This window comes from Callospermophilus lateralis, chromosome 3, assembly GCF_048772815.1.
Source record: "Callospermophilus lateralis isolate mCalLat2 chromosome 3, mCalLat2.hap1, whole genome shotgun sequence".
NCBI classification, from domain to species: domain Eukaryota; kingdom Metazoa; phylum Chordata; class Mammalia; order Rodentia; family Sciuridae; genus Callospermophilus; species Callospermophilus lateralis.
This window is the reverse complement of record NC_135307.1, coordinates 29,881,247-29,899,584: the sequence shown is the minus strand read 5'-3', so window position 1 is coordinate 29,899,584 and position 18,338 is coordinate 29,881,247. Positions and strand designations below refer to the sequence as shown.

General features: G+C 46.6%; 1 protein-coding gene across 2 annotated transcripts in view; it reads right to left on the bottom strand.

The window, feature by feature from the left end:
• Mideas (mitotic deacetylase associated SANT domain protein) overlaps nucleotides 1–17,797 on the bottom strand; it is a 68,614-nt gene extending 50,817 nt beyond the window's left edge. For both annotated transcript variants that reach the window (XM_076849893.2, XM_076849895.2), the window contains exon 1: nucleotides 17,690–17,797. The gene's annotated coding sequence lies outside the window, so the exon portion shown is untranslated. The remainder of the gene's footprint in view (nucleotides 1–17,689) is intronic.
• Between the last annotated feature and the right edge of the window lie 541 nt (nucleotides 17,798–18,338).

Genomic DNA, 18,338 nt, shown 5'->3' with positions numbered 1-18,338 from the left:
CCCTTCTGCAAAGAAGCCTCTGGTGGGACCAATTCTGTGCTGGGTAGTTCCTGCTGTGGGACTTCCTGTGGGCTCCAGCAACACATCCTTCCTTGCTTAACTGCTCTTCCTGTCTACACTGCCTTCTTCCTACTGAGGGCTTTTCCTAAATAAACCCTGGAATCCAAACACCTTCTTGGCCTCTGCTCCTAAGGATCAGAAGAGTCACTCTCTCCCCTAAACTCCCATGGCATCCTGGTTGTCTTTACTCCATTGCCTACATATTATTCTGCTCTGCTTCCTGTACCATCTTGGGGGTGAGCGCTCTATGGTCCAGGATCAGAGGTCCTTAAGGGCACAGCCTAGATCTTCCTCCCCTTGCTATCTGTGGTGATGCTTGTGATAAATGCATGAATGAAACAGTATATAAGAAAATTTAAAATAATCAATAAAATATAACAGATCATTATTACTTTTATTCCTATTCTATTTCATTGATTCACAAAGGTATTTCCCCACTCTAATATCTCAGAAATCAGATGCTTCTTCAAATGAACAGCATATATGATTTTTTCTTTTTTTTTTTTTTTTTTTTTTTTGGTGTGTGTGTATGTGAGAGAGAGAGAGAGAGAGACAGAGAGAGGGAGAGATGGGGTCTCACTATGATGCTCAGCTTGGCTTTGAACTTCTGGGTTCAAGTGATCCTCCTGCCTCAGCCTCCCAAATAGCTGGGACTACCGGAGTGTGCCACCACACCCAGCTTGCATGTATGGCTTAATTAGCAGCATTTTCTCTTTCTTAGCAGTACATAAAATAATGATGCATATTATAATCAATGGCTTCTTGGGTTCAATGGTGTATGGTGTTATTATTATTATTACAACTGATGCTTGGTCTCCTGGTTCTGGGGCCTACAGTGCAAAGTCCTCAGAGCTGTATCTGAGCTCAGTAGCACTGAAATTTTCACAAAATGACCTCTAGAAATGCTCATGAAAGCAGGGCTATGTAGAATAACCTCTGGATTGAGAATCATGTGAGCAAAGTTCTAAACCTGGTTCTTCCTCTAATTTTCTGGATGACCCTAAAGGACCTATCTAACTTCTGACATGATGCAGGCCCACTCGATCCACTCAGCACCCTGGGAGGAAGCCATTATCCCCATTTTATAGATAAGGAAGCTGAGGTTCAAAAAGGTTAAATGTCTCTCCAAGGTCATACAGATGGAATTCAACCCTTGGACCCTGATTCTCTCTCTACTGTATGACAGAGAATACCTCTCTGGGCCTGTTTCCCCAATAAGGAAGTTAAATAAAATGAGGGGTCATAGACTGCAGCCTGACAAGTCACTTTCCCTCACGGCTGTATTTTTTCCACCCATATATTATGTTTTATTTTGATTGAATTTATTACCAACTTTTTTTTTTTTAATCAGAAGACTTAAACTTTTTAAACATTTTTAAACTCAGAATTTCTGGTTCATCATGAAAAAAAAAAAAAAAAATAGAACACAGGCCACAGTGAGCCTTCCTTCTGCAAGGGGGATGGTGCTTGGCTGCAACTCACACATTCCAATTTTCTGTTGTTCCCACCCCTTCCTAGGCCATGGATCACTGTCATTTATCATCACATTTGTGCAAGCCCCCTAGACTAGATGAACTCCAGTGCTCTCTCCAGCTCTAGCAGCCTGCAGGTCCTCCCCAGACTCTCTCCGAGCAGCTCCCTCCAAGGAGATCACTTTATCACACACACACACACACACACTGCCCCCCAAGAATCATACAGACAAGCCTCCTGCCTCCCTTCAACCGCCTGCCCTTCAGCTCCCATTCCAGGGATCCCAGTATCTGTCACTCATACCCCTAGTAGTCAGAGGGCTGAGGGCCAGAGTTGCTGGGGTGGTGAACCAGAGAAGGGGGGGGTGGGGATGGGGGTGGTGCAGCCTGGCAGCAGAGAGGGAGGAAAGGAGGAAGGATTCTGTTTCCCAGCAGGAAAGTGGTTCACAGAGATAAATGTAAGAAGGAGGCTCCCCAGTTGCAGGAGATGAGCAGGGTTTGACACATGAGGAAACACAAACAGCAAATCATCAAGAGGAAAAATGTACAGTCTCAGCAGCAATTTAGGATATGCAAATTAGAACACCATTAAGGCCCCATTATGGCCCCAGTCAACGTGAAAATAAGTAAATAAATAAGACAAGAATGCAGCCGTTGGCAAGGTTATGGGGGAACAGCTGCACATACGTTACTGTGCTACCATAAACTGTTTAAATCTTTCTAGAATGTGATTTGGCATTGTGTTGCCACAGTCTAAGGCTCTGACCACGTAATTACAGTGAAAATAATCTAAAATACCACCACAAGGGTAGTGCCTGTATATAGAACCAAAAAAAAAAAAAAAAAAAAAAAAGAAATCCATGCAGATTCTTGTATGGTATGATAGAGTAATAGAGCAAAATATGAATGAGCTCAATAAATGGACCAATCCAACGAAACTACTTGATGAAATCATGTGAAGTGACAAAATCAGCACAAAGAAATATGTTGAGGGGGACTTGCAAAGTTTTATGTTAACACTTTCACAGGGACCTTTAGAAGCAATCAGAAGAGAATTCTAAGCAGTATAAATTGTTAGAGAGCAATGTTTATTCTGTTAAGTTGATGAAGATAGTTTAAGTAACAATAAGGACTAGGATAACCATGATGATCAAGATCACCACCCTGGTGCAAGGGCCACTGGAAAGGACTTCACCGTCATAAAAATACCTCAGGACACAGTCCCAGGGGCAGGAAGACCCAGGCCCTTGGCCGGATGATGAGGACGGGAGAAGGAATGCAAACTGGAAGAGGATGGGTTATGAATAGGCAGGAGAAAGGCCTGGAGAACTTTGAAAGACACCTCTCACCGAAGAAAACAAAGTTACCCAAATAAACCCACACCATTTAACCTCTAACATCCTGGGTGCTAACTCTTACTGCTGCCTTTGCGCTCTCAATTTTACTAATATCATATTTCAGCAGCTTCTGAGGTGGTACCAGGGCTCTTTGTGGGCTAGCCTAGGAACCCAACCACCATTTATAGCATTGTTTCTATGGAAATGTGTTTTAAGCTTCAAAAAAAAAAATTGAGCTGCTGACAACCCTGGGGCACGCACGTGGTCTCTAAATTAGGGAACTGAGACAAACTGGGCCCTAAACTCAGGAAGACACCCTGTTACTTAGATTCTGTGGCAGTTAATATTTCCAGCCATCAGCAATGATGGGTACTGAGCTAGGTGCACTGGAGGGTGAGGCTGGGGCCAGGACATCTAGGACTGAACATGACATTTTAGGGAAGCCTTTGGATCACTGCCTCTCCTACTCCAAACACACACACAAGCACTACTTGTCCTAGAAGATGTGAAACAGGTCTGGGTACCCACCCTTCACGAGCATCCCAGCCAGCCCTAAGCCCCTGCTCTTTCCAGTTCCTCTCTGACCCTGACAAACCTCCAGCCACAGGTTCTATTTCAGTCTGATCACAAAATGAAAAAACTCCAAATCTTTACAGTCCTAGAATTTGGTTTTAGCAGATAATGTTTTAGAGGTAACCCGGGCCCCAGTTGGGCCTAGTTCCCTTCACACGTATTCTGTTGTAGTGGCCTCTGTTCTAGCAAGCTCCAACCTGCCCACTCAAGTTATGCCCAGGGCTGTCCAACCCCCAACCACCTCAGGACTCCACACAACACCAAGGAATCTCCATTTCCTGTCCTGGTGGCACTCCCAGGCTGGACTCAGGGAAAGGCTGAGCAAGAATTCATAAGCCAAGAAATTTCCCTATTCTGAAGCAAAGGCTGTGCACAAGAGGCCAACACAAGGGGGAGTGGTGAGTGAGAAGACCATTCACTAGGCACCTGAAGTTTAGAGATACCACAGCTGATAGGTCAGAAAAGGACTGGCTGCATAGCCTCAGGGCCATTTGCAGCTGCAAGTTCCAGAAGAGCTCATGGTAAGATGGGGAGTCAGAGGCCCTGCCTGTTAAGCCAGAGGTGGGTGGGATGAATGTGGGACTTCAAGAGGCTAGCACTAAAGAGCAACTCAATATTGAAATGTGTGCAAAAATGGAAACACCCAAGACACTACCTCACTGGGGCCCCACCTGGGTGAGGCTGGCTGCAGGAGGTCAGCTTGCAAAGCACACACACCCTCCTGCTGCCTGTTGGGAACTGCAGAAGAGAGAATCAGCTCCCTCTCGCTGTGGCTGGGGCCACAGTGAGTGGGTGGCTCAGAGCCTCAAGGGTTACATGCTCACCCAGCTGGTTCCCTGGAAACCCAGGTGTGAACAATCTTCTGGGGCTCTGAGGCCACCTGGGGTTGCCAGCACCTGCGTAGGAGGCAGAGTCCATGCGGTGAACCCCGAGGTTATATGGTTGGCCAGCCTATGCAGCCAGGCCAATCTGAATCCTCCAGCCCCTGCATGCAGCAAGGCTGGCTGATAAGACAGAGCAGCTCCAGCTTCCTGGTGGTAACAGATGGGAGGCTTGGGGTCCCTCCCTGGGCCTCCTTCCCACCCAGATCCAAAGACTGCGATGTTAAGGCCTTCTCTTTAAAAAAGAAAAAGTATGGATTATATATATTATAATATATATATATATATATATATATTTTAATTTTAATATTTATTTTTTAATTTCCAGCGGACACAACATCTTTGTTTGTATGTGGTGGTGAGGATCGAACCCGGGCCGCACGCATGCCAGGCAAGCACGCTACCGCTTGAGCCATATCCCCAGCCCTATATTATGATATATTATATATATGAAGTAATTTCAAACATGCAATAACTCATTCACCTAAAACCAATATTTACATTATGTTAATTTAATGTACCCATTATGTATGCACTCACCCAATGTATGCATAGGCAATTTTGTGTTTTACTTATTTTCACCAAAATTCAAATTTTTCCCATGAATTCACATCATTAATGTAACATCAGCACAATATACCACTGTATTCAAGTATCATGAATTCCACAGCCATGCTGAACATAGAGGCTGTTAACAGTTTGGGGTTGTTTTTGTTTTGTTTTGTTTGCTATTTTGCATTTAACATGATGACATAAATACCTCTAGGCTTATAGCTCTATTCATTTTTAGAATTATTTCCTTAAAATTAATTCCCAAGAGTAATACTAGTAAGTAAATTAATATTTTCTTACATTTTAAAATATATGTTGTTCTGTGTGAATTACCTGGATTGTCTATTTTCTAAAGTAGTTTTCCTGGTGCCACCTCTCAATCCTACCAATCAAGGTCTACTTTTTTATTTTCAGGGCTGGGGATCAAACCCAGGGTCTCACACACAGGTGTCCTCTTAAAATGTACTTTTCCCAACTCCCCAGTGTGATGGGCATCTTGAGTAACACCTTATGATTGAATGGATCCTAGAGGCAGCACAATTGATTTGCTGTGGAGAGAGATGAAGCAGGAGGACAGAAAAATGTGAATAGGAAGGTAGAGGGCTGAGAAGTGTAGGGAGGGGAAAGGGAAGAGAAAGCAGGCCTCATATAGACAAAGATGAAGGCAGATTCAATACACTGTCCCTCCCAAAATGAGCCAACACCTCCCTGAACATTGAACCCACCCCTCCCACCACACAGACTCCCCCTGAGCTCATCTTCCAGGGGCCAAGAACAAAGATATGGGAGGGGAGGGGGTATAGGGGTAGGAATGATAGTAGAATGGAATTGGACATTATTACCCTATATGCATATATGATTACATGACCTGTATCATTCTACATCATGCACAACCAGAAGAATGAGAAGTTATACTCCATTTATGAGTGATGTATCAAAATGCATTCTACTATCATGTGTAACTAATTAGAACATTTTTTTTAAAAGGACAAAGATATACATTGATGGGCTCCTAAAAGAAACTCTGTACTCTGTAACTGAGTTACTTCTGTCACTAAGTTTCCCAGGATAGCTTTGAACTTGCAATTCTCCTGCCTGAGCTTCCCAAGTAGCTGGGAATATAGGTGTGCCAAAGAAAAATCTTTCTAGAATGATAGTCCAGTTCATCAGCCATGGTGGGAAAGATGTTCCCCACAGCATTCTCTAAGTGGCATACAGATCCCAGGATAACTATTCAATGACAAGAACTGCTTCTGCAAGAACTAATGAGGCACCACAGAGACACCTCCTGCCAGCTTCTGTTTACAGGCTTGCAGAATTTCCAAGTGGAAAAGGACTCATGTCATCTACCCCGCCCCCATTTCAAAGACAAACTGAGACCCCATATTCCTGCTTTGGGGTTCCTGCTGTACCCTGAAGTCACTGTCAGAAAAATCTGTTCCTCTCCACCCTGCAACAGGAAGAGCCACAGCCCGTTTGACAGCCTCGTGACCTACTGAACAGGGCTTTCATTTGAAAGAGTACCAGTCTCTCCTCCCATGGTCGGCTGGCTTGTTCTCTGCAGAAAGCCGGTAGAGAGTGCTGGGCATAGAAACCAAGGTGTCTTCTGAGGGCAGATGGTATCCATCCTTCTTTGAGGTGAAGGAAAGTCTTTGCCACCTTTAAACCAGCCCCTCAACACAGGTCCCTTCTCAGAATGTCCTGTCAGAGTTCTCAGAGTGAGCAAGGCCAGTTGCCAGGCTTTGGGTCCCCAAAGCCCCTTCCCATCTTCACCAAGATCTTGTTGGTAGCCTCAAGGAAGACATAGAGCAACCAATGTGGCAGCTGCACCATGCTAAAGGGAAAGCTGGCGGCGATCATGTGGATAACTTGCTCACCAAGCACACCTGCTCACCTGAGCACAGGTCCACTACACCCCCCATCCCTCCCAGGCCCTACTACGGGACACTATGAGGTGCCAGGCAAACTAATAGGCAGATGAGGAACCAGACACACCTGCAGCTGCCTCTAGCACTCTACAGTAGGTAAGTTCAGTGGCACAAACACCAAGGTGGTTAGCTCAGGAGGGTACCCTGGAAGCAGGTGATTTCTGGCAGACCCTGTGGGCATCTGCCAAGAGGGAAAGGGCTGGGAGGGCATTCCATGCAGAGGCAACAGTAAGCAAAACCCAGAGGAGTGAAAGTACAGCCAGGAGCAACGAGGAGCGGGATGGAACATAAAGGACTGCACTAGGTTGGAGGGGGGAGCAGGAGATGATGGGAAGGTGGGCTGAGGCTCAAACGAGGGCCTTGGGTACCATTCTGAGGAAGGCGGGGTTTCTCCCATAGTTCTCAAAGGTTGTTAAAATGAGTAACATCAACTGGGCACAGTGGGGTGTGCCTGTACCTCCCAAGCACTACTCAGGAGGCCAAGGTGGGATGGTGGCTTGAGTCCTGAAAGTTCTAGACCAGTCCAAGCAACAGAGCAAAGACCCAGACTCCCCCCTCCAAAAAAAAAAAAAAAAGAGTGACATGACTAAAACTGTGTTTTGGTAAAATAACTCAGGTTCTTTGAGAGTTCATTCCCACTTTTATCTTCACAATTTCATTTTATCTTGACACAAATGGGTAAGTTCAGTATAAATTAGGCCAGAGTCAATACTGTCCAGGAACGTCCTGTCCCCTCCCCTTCTGGGGGCCATCCTAACCAACACAAGGATCACTTCCAGTCTGGGGCTGCAAGAACCCAGCCTATGATACACTCAGCATCATGCCGGCAGTGGCTTTCCACTTGGAGGCACCAGAGGAAAAGTCTTGGCCCACTCGCAGTCACCATAGCCAAGAGTTAGTAAGTTCAACACTACATTTTCCTTCCTTCCTTCCTTCCTTCCTTCCTTCCTTCCTTCCTTCCTTCCTTCCTTCTTCTCCTCCTCCTCCTTCTTCTTCTTCTTTTTTTTTTTTTTTTTTGGAAATTGATTCCTTTGTCTAAGGTTATTGGAATTGAATGACCACAATTCCAATCAAGGGGCCCTTTTTCAAAGAACTATAACTAGACTATCTAGGACAAGGAAGGGGCTGGAGCTCACCTGGATTTTGCATGAGAAAACTGGGCAAGGATGTGAAGTTGATGCCAATATCCCCAGGCACACAAAGCCTGAGCTCCTTTGGCTCTCTCTAGCAGGAGACTGGGTAGAACACTTAACTAGACTAACATCTTCAGAACTAAAAAGTTGCCTGCTGCTGTCGTAGGAACAACTTGGGCACCAGGGAACTCAACTGTTTCACAGGCAAAACCAGAAGCCAAAACTCCAACCTCTAGCCTGAAAAGCAAGGTAGTACCCCACAAATACGCCATAGCTCTGTGAGTTTTGCCCAACCCCGGAAGAGGAGCAGAAAAGAAATCCTGTTAGAGAAACAGAAGTCCTCAGAATGCAGTGGTGAAGTTTTCCAAGTGGAATCCAATGTGCAGGATCCAGATGTGGATGATTCTTTTCCACTGGAATAGTTTAGATTCCAGAGGAGAAACCCAATTGTTAATGAGATGTTCAGATCTCTAGAGCGTATAAGAATCCTAAAGCTCAGCTAGAGCTAAGAATTTGGAAAGATGTCCAAAAAGATTAACAAGACATGGATGTGTTCAGTGGTCCAAGGGGAACGTCTTGTCTTCTCCTCCTGCATCCAGCACTGCCCAATCATTCCAGTCTGAGGTCTAGAATGGGCTTCAGATTCTATGGAGGACACCTATCCCCTTAGCATGTGCACCCCTGTCCTGGTTTCATGCAACTGACATTGAGTCCTGATGGGAAGCAGAGTTCCACCTACCAATGAGAAAGCTGCAGTCTCCAGTGCCTTGTTTTTCAGGACCAACAGCAAGAAACAGGCATATGAACCTGGGCTGACTGGATGTTCAACCTGGGCTTTGCCCCTAGAGTAAGTGGCACAAAAAGTCCTGTAGAGTTCAGAACACATTCTGGAGGGAATGGTAACCTCCAAGTCTGCTCACAGCAGTGAACACAAGCCAGTGTCTACACCATCCTGGCTTTGGTTCTGGTCACTCAACTTCCCATAAGTCCTGATTGATTTCTGAGATTTGCTATTCACAGCCTTCCAGAACATTCATTGAGCCACCATATACCCTTCCAATAAATTCCTTTTCTCCTCAAGTTTGCCAGACTCAGCTTCTGCTATTTGTAGACCTAAGACCTGGATCACCTCAGCATTTCCTTCAACATGAAGCCACAGACAAAACCAAACCTCCAAAACTCCAACCTCTAGCCTGAAAACCAAAGTAGTACCCCACAAATACCCTATAGCTCTGTGAGTCTTGCCCAAGGACAAGACTTGGCTCCTCTGGCCTCTGGGACAACACCGTGCTTAAGCCTCCATCTTTTCCTCTGTGAGTAGGGTCTACCTAAAATGTGCACACCAAGCTGGGAAGCATACCTAAGAGGCCGTGGCAGGAGGAGGGCAAGTTTGAGGCCAGCCTGGGCAACTTAGCAAGACTCTGTCTCAAAAATAAAGAAGGGCCAGGGATAATAGCTCAGTAGCTCAATAGTAGAGTGCTCCTGTATTCAATACTAGAGAGAGAGGGGGAGAGACGGAGAGAGAGAGAGAGAAAATGAGAATCTGATCTACCTTCTGGGTGTCCGTAGACAATTCACACCCTTATAATGCAATGGGGCCACCTTTGGAGCAGGGTGCCACTACACACTCCATCTCATCCTCAGCTGCCCCTACTGATTCAGAAGAAGATTCAAACCTCTTAGCCAAAAAGCATGGCCAGCCTGAGTCCTGCCTGCCTCTCCTGCCTTTGCTCCTTCATGACCCTCCAATTCAGTTAGTTCCCAATCAGATTGTGTTGTGTGCTGCCTCCAGGACTTGCCTGAGCTGCTCCCTGTGCCTAGAATGCCCTGACACCCCTTGCCACTTGGTGGGAGCCTACTCATTTCTTGGGCCCCTCGGGCAGCCTCTTGTTCCTTAGTGCCACAGCAGTAACTGAGCACAGATAAAATGAAAGGCACAAGTCCGTCCCAGGCCTTTCCTGACATTCTGCTCCCCCTACCTCCCACCCCCGGAAGAAATAACCAATCCCCTCTTCTGAGTCCGGGAAATCCCTGAACACTTTCACATTGATTTCTGTGGTATTTAATGTTCTTGGCTTTTGTGCATGATTGTTCCCCTCAGACTGTGAGCACCTGAAAGGGGGAGGCTGAATCTTCTTTATCTTTATATCCCCAGAGCCAAGCACACAGTAGGAGCTCAATAAATGCAAGTAACATGAGTGTGTGAAAGAATGAAAAAGATGAAGGAAAGCACCCTGTAAAGCACGAGGGGCAAGGCTAGCCCTGCTATGGCTAGGGCTCGCTTTCTTTTTGTCCATAATTACAGAAGTCAGATCCTAAAAGCCATCTGCTGGGTCAGCACAGCCTCCCTGGAGAGATGGTGAAAGAAAATCTGAACCTTCCCATCATTTCTAGTGCAAGTGCAAAAGGGGCCGGAGCATAGTTGTTAGCTTCTGAGTTGCCCTAGGATGTCTGAAGAGGAAGTAGTCGGATTCACACAGGTAGACCCCTTATAATGCATTAGGGAGACCAGAGAGGGCACTTGGTGGGTCAGGGCCTTACAGCAAGGTGTCCACTACACATGGGCACTACCCTCTCCCAGCCCCACACCAAGCATAGGGCAACCCAAGCATGAGCTTTCATTTGCAATCTTGGGTGAACAAAGGTTTAAACCTACTCCATAGTCTCTTCTCTATTACATCTTGCTCGTCCATTCTAAGGGCTTTTCTTGCTTAACCTCATATGGTTATTTCCTAACTTTCAGTCTGATGATCTTCTCATGAGGCCCTTGACAATGGACTCTCTTAGTATGTCCATTCAACTGATACAAATTCAAATAGTCAAGCTCAGCAGAAGAAAAGAAGAGAAAGCAAGGGAGGGAGGGAAAGACGGAAAAAAACAGAACAAGCAAAAGCCGTATAAACCCGCTGTTTCAATCAGGGGTTAGCCCATGGGCTAAGAGCCCAGAGTCTGCTGCCATGGGGATATCACAGAACAAACATCTCTGTGTGTTGAGTGAGGCTGTAGCATTTAAACACATGCCTATTTCATATTACACGGCCCCCACTTCTGGTACTCAACCTTAGAAACAACTTATTATTATTATTATTAACCAGAGATTGAACCTGGAGCGTTTAACCACTGAGCCACATCCCCAGCCCTTTTTATTTTTTATTTGGAGACAGGATCTCACTAAGTTACCTAAGGCCACAGTAAATTGCTGAAGCTGGCTTTGAACTTGCAATGCTCCTGCCTCAGCCTCCTCAGTTGCTGGGACTCCAGGTGTGCACCATTGAACCTGGCGAAACTACAACTTCTAAGACTAAAGGAACAAGTTCAGATAAACTCAAATATCAAGAGCCAATATGGCTGCTGCCTACCTAGTGTCTTCTTAAAGGACTTTCAAGGTTAATTTTGATTTTAGTTTGAGTTTTCACCTCACATGCTGACGACTCCACCATATTCCATCCTACCAGTGACAGATTCTCCCTTAGTCAGCTCTTCCCTTTGGGTCTAACCTGTGTCAGAAACTAGGCTGCATACCTTGTGGGGGAAGAAGCATGTGGGATCCCTTTGCACCCCTCACTGTGCCAGACTCAATGGTGAGAGCTCCATGGCTATTGCATAAAGGCCTGGCAAGGACAGCTGGCCCACACTACCTGCTATTCCATGAGTGCCACTTCTATGTTCTTGGGCCTTCTCCTTGTCTCATGGAAATGGGAGAATTTATCTCCTTGGCATTGCACAATCTATGATCCACACTTAGAAAACACTAAGTGATCTTGTTGTTAACATTAGACTTAGAATTAAATGAATCTTGTTAGAAGGCTTTGGAGACTTAATTAGGTTGATAGCAACTAAGATCAATTAAGGTTAGTGTGTTGTGAGCTCAGTAATATTGCACAAAGTTCAACTTATAGAAGTCCAGGTTTGAGCCCCAGCACTGCAAAAAAATGAAAAAAAAAAAAAAATCAATTAAGAATGCAATAAGACAAGTTGATGGAAAGAAGACTATTGAATATGTATCCTACTCTCAAAGACCTCTCTTCCTCTCTTCCTTGTTTTTTTATAATTTATTTTTTTCTTTTTTTAATATTTATATTTTAGTTGTAGTCGGACACACTACCTTTATTTTATTTATTTATTTTTATGAGATGCTGAGGATTGAACCCAGGGCCTCACATGTACTAGGCAAGCACTCTATCACTGAGCCACAACCCCAGCCCTTATTTTTTTCTTCTAAGTATTTCCTTTCTAAATATTTGTGTAATGTCTAAGGAAACTAAAAGTTGATCATTTTGTGAAACTGTAGATCCTGGAAAATACTGAATTGTTAAATTCACTAATAATATATAACTTCTCAGAAATACTTTTCTATGGAACTTCCAGTTTCACCCTATAATGGTCATGAAAATTTTTTCAATTAAAAGTGAATTCAAGGGCTAGGGTTGTGGCTCAGTGGTAGAGTGCTTGCCTTGCATGTGTGAGGCACTGGGTTCAATTCTCAGCACCACATATAAATAAATAAATAAAGATCAATCAATAACTAAAAAAATATTTTTTAAAAAATGTGAATTTAGGGGCTGGGGATGTGGCTCAAGCAGTAGCACGCTCGCCTGGCATGCTTGCGGCCCAGGTTCGATCCTCAGCACCACATACAAACAAAGATATTTTGTCCGCCAAAAACTAAAAAAATAAATATTAAAAAAAAAAAAAAAAAAAAAAAGATGACTGAGAGGAGGACACCAGAAGAAGATAGAAGAAATGGAGACTCTCTCACAGTTTAAATAGATACTTGTTTTTCTAATCCTATTACATTTACATACATATATACATATATAGAAATCTCTTGTCTACGTTGAGATTATTTCTGAGACTTACTTTCCACTGTATAGCACTGTATATACAATTTTGAATTGTAAACTGTATGTATTAGTGCTGCAAATAAAAAAGAAAAAACTGAGGAAGAAAGAACCTACCAGATTTTATTTTTATTTTTAAATAAGACCAAAAAAATTTAAAGAATCTAGCTTACAGGGTACATTCTATGGTATGCAGGTTATATCTCGATTAAAAAAGAATGTAGCTTACAAAACAAGGTTGTGATGAATCGCTTGAGAACTGGGTGGAGGCTGTGGAATCCTCCTCATCAAGCCCAATGTCAAGAGCTAGCCAAGATCTCCCCAAGATTCAGTTTTATAGTTTAGCCTAGTTTTACAGTTTCAAACCTGATTGGGCAAAGCCCAAGCCTGCAACCAGCCTGAAAGCAGCTCTTTGCTCTTCTCATAAGTCCTGCCAGAAAGCTGATCCTACCTCCTTCTAACAGTCGGGTCCCCAAAGAGGGCCAGACCAACCCAAGGCAACAAACCATCTCTCCTCAGGACCGACACCACAGCATAGAAGCCCATCGTGAGGCAGGTCAACCAGGCCAAGTCAGGACAACAAGGATCCAGTGCCACAGCTGGACAGATAAAGTCTGATACCCAGGAGAAAAAGGTGCTAGGAATGGAGAAAAACTAATGAAGTGCAAACCAAGAGGAGCTGGAGAGAAGCTGGCAAGCAGGCGAAGGCAGGTTTAGGTCAATGTTTAGAAATAAGATCAGGAACCATGGTTCTTGGTTTGCGTGTGCACTTAGGCACAAGCGGACAAAACTTGACAACTACTCATTTGTATGATCATCAAATGTTTATTGGAACTTTTTATGAGTAGAACACCAGGTCTGAGATACAAACATATACAAAATAAAACAATAGCTTCCAGTTAGTTCAAAAGTGATGACTTTTACCCAACTACAGGCACATTTAAGGAGCTGAACAAGGGTAGGAGCAAAACCACAACCCAAAGGAGAAGCTGAAAATCCCTAGACCAGGATTCAAGGTTTTCTTCAACACAAGGCCCCAGTGGGTGTTACTAAAGTTGCAGGGAAATTCTTAAGGAAGGGAACTTGAACAGAACTGGAAGGGGAGTAGGGTTGACCCAAGGGGAAGAAAAGAAGGAGGCATATTGGGCCTCCGGGGAAGCATGGGAGGTAGGAATGCTTGCCACTGGTGGTTTGGACTAACACCCAGAGTGGGTCACTGGGTCAGGACTGTGAATTAGGGCAGGACAGCAGTGGAGTCCAGACCCCTGTGTGGAAGGCCCTGACTATCAGCCCAGAAGTTTGACTCTTACCGTGCAGACAGTGGGGAGTCATTGAAGGTTGCTGAGTAGGAGGGTGACCCTTGCAAACAGGCATTTTAAGTGAGATTACAGAGCAGCCCTTTATCTGGGGCTTATTCAAAGCCCTGTGAATTTCAAGTGGCACTTCAGACAGAAAGTCCTAACGCTTTTGCCCTGTGTCATGTAGACCAGAAAAGGAAGGTTTAAGAGTCTCACAAAGAGATGCTTCAGTGAGAATGAGAAATGAAGGGGAGGCGGGGTGCTTTAAAGAAGGAACTAGAATTACAGAACTACTAGCCATGGCATCTGGAAAACTGACCTGCTTTCTTAAGGTCAGAATGGAATGCCCTCTTCAGCTGGGGGTGCTCAATCTCCTTTTTTGGAGGTAAGTTTTGATGTCAAAACACTGGGTTGCCGTGTCAGGAGTAAGGTAGCCAGGAGGAAGCAGATGAACAGAAAAATACATATCAGGTCTGGACAGCATAAAAGATCTCCATTCTAAGAGCACCCGCTTCCACAGGGCTTCTCCATCTGCCTCCCTCGGGAGCGCCTTGGGGTTTTCTGCTAGAGTTGCTGAACTCCAGTATTTTTCCTCTTGGAACACTAAAATTATTTTGAAATCTGTCAAGTTTTGAATTAGAGCTTTTACATTACTGTCCCTAATTGTGCACAGCAAGGCAGCAGGCAGAGCTGCTCAGAGGCCATGAACTGGGCAGCAACTTCAAGCCATAAATCAGCATTTATGTAAGGTGGGAGAGGAAATCAGGATTAAGTTTCTGGTCTTAAACTGGGCTGTGTACCATTGCAAGGCAAGCTCTGTGAATGCAAAGGCAAAGCCAAGCAAGCCCAGGAAAGGGCCTGAATTTTGTGCAAAATTCAGCCAGGCTGAAGAAGTAAACAGGGCAACTGTTTGGTAGACCCACCACTCCAAGGAACCCCACTTCTTTCTCTGATCCTTGCAAGAGGCCCCTCCCCTGTCCTCTTCCAGCTACTTTAGGACCTTTGAGCATTTTTAACCCCTGAAAGGTTTGCAAACTCAAAGCTTTCTTTCTTTTGGGCTCCTTTTCTGGCCCTCATGCCAAGTGTTGGACACCATTAGGCATTCACTAAAACAGTCCCAGTCAGGTGATGCAGCTGACCAGGACCTTGACAGTCAAGTTCAGTAAAAAACCAAATGTCCCTAGAACAGGGGGTTATGCAACCTAGGGTGGCTCCTACTGCAATGGGGCTTTTGCTCTAAACTTCATTCCCCTGTGGCAACTGTAACCAGACATCCCAGGCTTTCCAGAACTGTCCTGATTTTGCATGTTTGTCCTGGAGTCTCTGGAATCACATAGGTGGGACTGCCAGGGACTGTCCCCTAATGTTTTGGTTTGACAAACGGTCACTGTGCACATGATACACAGCTGGCATGAGCCTGCAAAACAGCATATTCCTTCCAGGTGAAGTTCAGCTGTTTGGTCGGGAAGAGGGCCAGGCATGGAGACGCTCCAGGGTCATCAGTGCCTGCCACACTGAGCAGATAGGCTGCCCATGCACTGCAGTGGGGTGGTGCCACTGAGTCACACACCAACCTAGAAGGGCTGAGTGCTGCCCAGTGAGTCTTCTGCGTAGGACAGGGTATAAGCTGGTTGATTTTTGGGATAAGAGAAGAATGGCCCTGCACAAATCCAGTACATGTTTTTGACAATGTAGTAGAGGAATTGTGTGATCCCTCTACTACAGTTGGCCACCTCTGAGGCCCTCAAGAAGAAACTGCTTTCTTTCCACACTTGCAGGCTTGGGTCCCTTCCTGCAAGCAGCATCTTAGTAGATGTGAGGACCCCACCACCTGATCTGTACTGCAGGCCTTACTTTGGAAGCAGGCCTCAGGGAGCACCACTGGAGAAAATGTGCAGTGAGTTATTCTTCTGCCTGCCCCTGGCCCCAGACACCATCACAGACATAGTTTTAAAACCCCAGCAGGATTTCTTTGGCCACAAAGTATCTTTCCCCTGTGGCCAGAACATAATAAAGGAATTAGGACCCCCCCCCCATTAAGTTTCTGCAGGTGACACTTCAAGACCCAAGAGGAGTTGGCCAACTCAGACACACATGGTTTGACAAGTCTTCCTAGTAGTCCAGTCACCCATGCAATTCTGCTAATTCAAACAGCTTTCCCGTTTAGAGAGGTTGATAGCCATCACCTGGCTCCTTTACCTGCTGACGTCATCCCACATTTTCTCCAGACACAAATGAGGGTACAGCTCCTGGCACAGTTTCCAGGCTGCCTAAGTTAAGAGAGGAGGGATCCTGCCCTCACGAGTTCACTCCAACTCTCAGGCCTTTGGCAAGTTGTCAAAGGTTAAGGGAGAGGCAAGGAAACAAATCACCTAGCTAAGGTTGAAGGGCAAAAAGAACGTGGAGACTTGCAGCTCAGGCCCAGATCTGTCCTGGGCATTTGCAATGCAAATCTGCGTTTTGTTCGCCACCACCAAGATCTTGCACAATAGCCTATGTTATAAACATCCACGCCAACAATGCCTGACTGTGCAATCACGCTGTAATTACAGGCCGGCAGGAAGCTGCTGCTTGGAACTGCACCACTCAACCTCTAGACATCCCATCTCGGAGTCTCCACCGCTCGGACACACATTCCTGCACACATCTCGAGTCCCCGCCGGGCTGCTGCTGCTACAGTTGCAGACGCGAACCAGGGAGCCCGGGCGCCACCCGCCCGACCCGCCAAGCCTGGAGTTACTCCTCAGGGATGTCATAAACTTCTCAGCTGTTCTTTAAAAGACCCTGCGCCACGAGGCTACCGAGGGCGGCGGGAACCACCATCAGAGTTTCCAGGCACATTCCTGCAGCACTAGCAGTTTTAGAAAACAGAAAAGAACGAGATGCCACAGAGTCCACTGGAAGCGGCTTTCTGGGTTTTATATAGAAAACACTCACATATGTACGTGGGCGTGCTGACAGTTTTTATGGCTAAATTGCAAAGTGTTAGGCCTTAGCGATTACCGTCAGGTTCGGGACGCGGTAGGGGGAAGAGATAAGGGTGGGGGAATCAGGAGGGATTCGTTGCAAAGGGACTGGGGGGCAATTCGGGTTTTGTTTTCTGGAAATGCGTAGGGTGGTTTTTCCAAACTTCTGAGTTGCTCTATTCACTGGAGGGCCAAGCAAATAAAAGTGGGGGGAAAGTTCCTGTAACTTCCTTCCTGCAACCTCGTTGAGGGCTACGAAAAGGAAGGGAACATTTCCCAGGGAAACGCTGGGAGTGGAAGGGGGGTGGCTGCGCCAGTCTACAGGGATGGGGCGTGGGACAGAGGAGCCGCCCCAGATGTAGGCCCCGGGAAGCCCCTTCCCCGCACCCCTTTTTTCTCAAACGCCGCCTGGAACCCGCCTGGCTGCAACCCTAGCTGTTTTAAGTCCTGTAGCAAAGCAGCGACTCTAGGGGTGCAGCCAGGGGCCCTGATCCCTGCCGCCCAGCTCCTCCCCTGCAGTGCCCCTCGGTACCACCGCGCCTGGCCCGCCACATCCCCGCCCGCGCCTGGAAGCCTGAGCCCCGGAACATTTCCAAGCCCCACATCTGCACCCCGGCAGCGGAAAGGGGCGCGGAGCCCGCGGCTCACCTGTGCGCTGGATCCCGGAGCGGCTCAGAGGGGCGCGGGGCGGGGGGTTCAAGCAAGCGCGGCCCGCAGACTCAAACTTTGTTGCTCTCGGGACGGCGCAGTCGTCACTTCCTCGCTGAACGGGCGGCGCAGTCTGGGCTGTGACCCAACTGCTCGCGCGGCGGCGCGCCGGGCCCTACAGCCACCCGCCCCGCCCGCGCCTGGGATCTGCGCGCCCAGAGCCCGGGAGCTGGATCTGGGCTCTGAGCTTCCCGGGTCGCGCGGGGAACCAGAAAGTCTGAGCGATCTTCCACCAAATTCCGCCGCTGGGGAAGCCTCCCTCCACCAAATCCTCCCAGAGCCGTGGAATTGTGTTCGGAGGAGCCGCGCCGAGGTGACCCGCTCTCGGGCTGGTCTGGGAGGTGGTGTTGGGCTTAGGGACCTGGGGATTGAGTTCAGCAGACCCTAGAGAACTAAAGTTCCGGGAAAAACACTCCCCTACACACACACACACACACACACACACACGGCTGAGGGAGGGAAAGGAAAGGTTTTTTGGTTTGGGGTTGGGGTTGGAAAGGTCATGTGAGAAAGCAGTGTGCTCTGTGTTTTCCTAAATGTCTGAACTAGGCCCTCAAAAACGGGTCTCCTGTCAGTACATTCGCCCAAA